This window comes from Squalius cephalus (assembly GCF_949319135.1).
Source record: "Squalius cephalus genome assembly, chromosome: 7".
NCBI lineage: Eukaryota > Metazoa > Chordata > Actinopteri > Cypriniformes > Leuciscidae > Squalius > Squalius cephalus.
In genome coordinates this window covers 33,247,305-33,251,664 of record NC_137128.1, presented here as the reverse complement: position 1 = coordinate 33,251,664, position 4,360 = coordinate 33,247,305, and the positions used below count along the sequence as shown (strand labels likewise).

At 35.1% G+C, this 4,360-nt stretch overlaps 1 gene segment (V, D, J or C); it reads left to right on the top strand.

Annotated features, from left to right (window-relative positions):
• The first annotated feature begins 348 nt into the window (after positions 1–348).
• On the top strand, positions 349–810 carry LOC307161824 (T cell receptor alpha variable 14/delta variable 4-like). The segment is given in 2 exons: positions 349–385; positions 497–810.
• The last annotated feature ends 3,550 nt before the right edge of the window (positions 811–4,360 follow it).

The window sequence follows — 4,360 nt, the reverse complement described above, 5'->3', positions numbered from 1 at the left end:
AGATTATTCTAAGATCCACAGTAAGAAAATATTGCATTAAAGAGTCACCGTATCATAAGATTGATAAGTATTGATTACATTTACAGTAATTCACATTAGTTAAAATGACACTTGCTCTGTATATTTGCATTATGAAAGAAAAAGGGATAGATGATTGGCTCTGATGTCACTGACTACACCCACACTATTCATAAACAGTAGTATAAATCCATGCATCCATCTATATCATTTATCAAAAGTTTATGGGTGTGCAATGCATATGTATGAATCTCAAAAATGATAAAAAGCAAAACCTCCTAAAGCTGTGATCAAATCCGAGACATATTTAAACTAAGGTACAGTATTAGCATGGAGGCCTGTCTGCTAGTGATTCTCACAATTTCAGGTGAATATATTTCATGCTTTAAAGATCAAATGGTGTTTTTAACTAGAATGATTTTTTGATTTATGGAAAAGGGCTGATGGTTTCGTGTGCAATTGCTCTATGTTATTGCAGGTGTGTTTGCTGACAGCATTGAACCAAATGACAAGGATACTAATATGATCAGAGGAGAAGGAGAGTCTGTGACACTGAGATGCTCATATGATACAAGCAGCAGTTATGTCTATCTTTACTGGTTCAGACAGTCTCCTAATACAGAACCTCAGTATTTACTGTGGAAAGGTGCTCGATCATACGGAGGAGAGGATAAAACAGACGATCGGTTTCAGTCGACTACATCCCAAACCTCCACTGAACTCACTATTAATGGTGTAACTCTGTCAGATTCAGCTCTCTATTACTGTGCTCTAAGAGTAGGAGCCCAGTGATACAAAATGCCTGAGAGGCTTTACAAAAACCTTAAAAGCCAGCTATCAAATGTTTATCACACCACATGTATATTTTGTAAACCACTGAGACTGTAAATAACAGAATGTGGTAACACCTGTTCAACAATTTTAAAGAACAGAGTTGAGAAGAGAGGATATACTATAAGAACTTGCCGTATGGGATGTTTATCCAACTTTTTTTGCAATGTGGAATTAAGCTTTTTTCTGTAAATGTGTGTAAACTTCCAACGCTTTAGCCACTGTAGATAAATAACTGGAAAACAAACAGAAATGCTTTAAATGGTCAAATAATTTGCGCTACAACCTAGCATTTATGATTATGATAACAAATGAAAATAATATTATAACAAATAGCAGTTTGCAATATCAAGCAGCATAACTGTCACGGGCAGGTTGAAGCAGGGAAGGATGCATGATCTAAATTGCAGTGTTTATTAACCAAACTCAAAAACTCACAAACAGGCTCAAAGAAACGTGAACAGAACAACCTCAAATGCAACGTCGACAGACTGAAACACAGGGCTTAAATACACAGAGAACAGATCAGGGAAACGAGACCCAGCTGACGAGACGAAAGGGATACAGACACAGGGAAACTCGAACTGAACACAGGGAAAACTGTGGGCCAGAAAGTGCATTTTTTTCTAAAATATCTCTTCATATCTATAGTAAGAATATTATTGGACCACTTGTGATGGACTGACTTAATAGAAATAATAAAAAATTAAAAAAACAGCAAGCAAATCATCTTTGCTTTAAGAACTTTGTTGAGAATGACTTGAGAGAATAATTAGTTACATTTGAAACATTCTTAATCTTAATCAATATCTGTGATGTACACACTTTTCCAGAAAGATTAAATAACTAAAGGAAGATGTATGACCTCACTGCACCTCCACCAAACAACTCCCAACATTTGTAAAGAAGTGCTCTCAGTGCTGTGTTAGGTAATATGAAGACACATGACAAAAATAAATGAAACTTCTATTTGTAATTCCAAAAAGAAACCAGGAGAGGGAGAAATGGACTCTCTTCTGATACTGATAACATTGAGCATCTGACAGTGTTTTGAGCTCCTCCCTTCCTTATATAATAATAGCTTTGAATCACTATTTTCTCAGTTACTCTGTTTTTGCAGATTGATTTGTCTGTTCTTTGGGAATCACTCTATCATCTTGAAGAACAATGAAACAATGGCTCAAGGAGACATTCATCATTTTTGGATTAGTTATTCTTGGTATGTGAATGAAATATGTTACTCTTTGACTGTTTGGTTTTATTTCTACATGATACCGCTGATTGTCACAGAATTATTCTTGTTTGTTACCAGGATGTCAATCAGAAGACACAGTTGATCAGCCACTTACACATGTTACTGGATTTGAGGGAGAATTGATAACATTAGACTGCAAATATACTACAACCTCAACATCACAAGAGCTCTTCTGGTACATACAGAGAACAGATGAATCTCCTAAATTTGTGTTACAAAGGAATTCATATGGAGGAGGAGTTAATGGATCAGAATACCAGGAGAGATTTTCCTCTGAATTGAAAGCATCAAATTCAGTCCCCTTGATAATGCAGAGACTGCGAGTGTCTGACTCTGCTGTGTATTACTGCGCTTTGAGGCCCACAGTGTGAACAGGATGTCTCTCTCTCACACAAAATCAAAAAGAAAGAAACCGTATAGGGGAAACAGGCGAGTGAAACAGTTTGTGTTGTATCAATTTAAAAAATGAGCTACTGGAGTGAAATCACTGTGATTTCCAGCCCAAAAAATAAATAACAAATCAGATGTAGGAAAATAACATTTCATGTCTGGTTTAGTTGTGTTGTGACCATGTTGATGAATGACAGAACTGGTCTCTTTAAATCAGCAGATTCTCTAGTTTAATGTGATATACACCGGGAAAAAACTGGTTTGGTTTGAAACCATTTTCACTCAGGAATTGCTAGTAAATTTCACAATTACAAAGAAAAAGTAAGTAACACACTGAATTAATTAAACGTGACATTTTGAAGTAAATAGACTGAAATAGTGTTTTCTTGCAAAATACTCGAATAATCTTTGTATTATTTACAACTTATACACAAGCTTTTCACCTACTTAAACACAGTTGTTGTTGTTGTTGTTGTTGTTGGTTTTTTTGGGGGGGGGTTTTAAGCATACTTTGTATAATGTATTTGATTAATGTACAATAAATTAATGCAATAAATGTTCCATCCATATTTTGCTAAGTGTTACAACTCACCTACATTTCATCAGCTACAGTATATTGTGATTGTGTGTGTGGGAGGGGGGGGGGGGGGGGGGGGGCTGATGTCACTAGCCACACCCATATTATTAATGAACATCAGACCACCTCTCCAAGTATAGTAATTCAGCAAGTAAAACTCAAAACATAAATCTGAACAGATCAAAGCATGAACATGGAGAGACATCTACTACTGATTGTCATAACAGTGTCAGGTAAAGCACTCTTTTGATTATTTAAGTCAAAGTCAAAATTTCACATTTTTAAGCAGTGTTTTAAGCAATGATAAACACTACTTCAAGCTATACAATTACAAAAATACACTTTGCTTCAGCTTTATTAAATGGACTGTTTTGTTGTCTGTATTTATATCCAGGTGTATTACCTGACAGCATTGGACCAAAAGACAAGGAAGCAATAATCAGTAAAGAAGGAGAGTCTGTGACACTGAGCTGCACATACAGTACAAACAGCAATGACATCTTGCTTTACTGGTTCAGACAGTATCCAAACACAGAACCGCAGTATTTACTGTATAAAGGTGCTCGATCATGGAACCGTGCAGAGAACATACCAGACCGTCAACGGTTTCAGTGACTACATCACAATCATCCACTGAACTCACTATTAATGGTGTAACTCTGTCAGATTCAGCTCTCTATTACTGTGCTCTAAGAGTAGGAGCCCAGTGATACAAAATGCCTGAGAGGCTTTACAAAAACTCACACACAAAAATGAACAAGAGTAATCAAATTATTCTCCCACAAAGCCACATTTATCTCTCAAATAACCCAGTACATATACAGTACACCACAATATGGTAACAGCTGCTTTAATGAGAGCGAAAGAGGATCAAAAGTAAATAATAATAATAATAATAATAAGATTAGTGTATATATCTTATTGTTCTATATATAAGGGGGGGGGGGGTATTATAATGAGGAAAAACAATAAAATATAAGATGTGTATATATATATATATATATATATATATAGAGAGAGAGAGAGAGAGAGAGAGAGAGAGAGAGAGAGAGAGAGAAACAAGTTTGAAACAAGTTTTTTTTTAAAAAGACAAAAGTCCATAAAACCATAAAACATGACTAAAACTTAAACGATAAAATTTTATAAGGTCTCATTTGTTACTGCATTAACATGAACTAACAATGAGCAACATATTCTTAGTAATGTTAGTTACATGTTTATGTTCGTTCATTAACTAATGTTAACAGATGCAACTGCTAATCTATAAAAGGTATTAATAAATGCTGAGA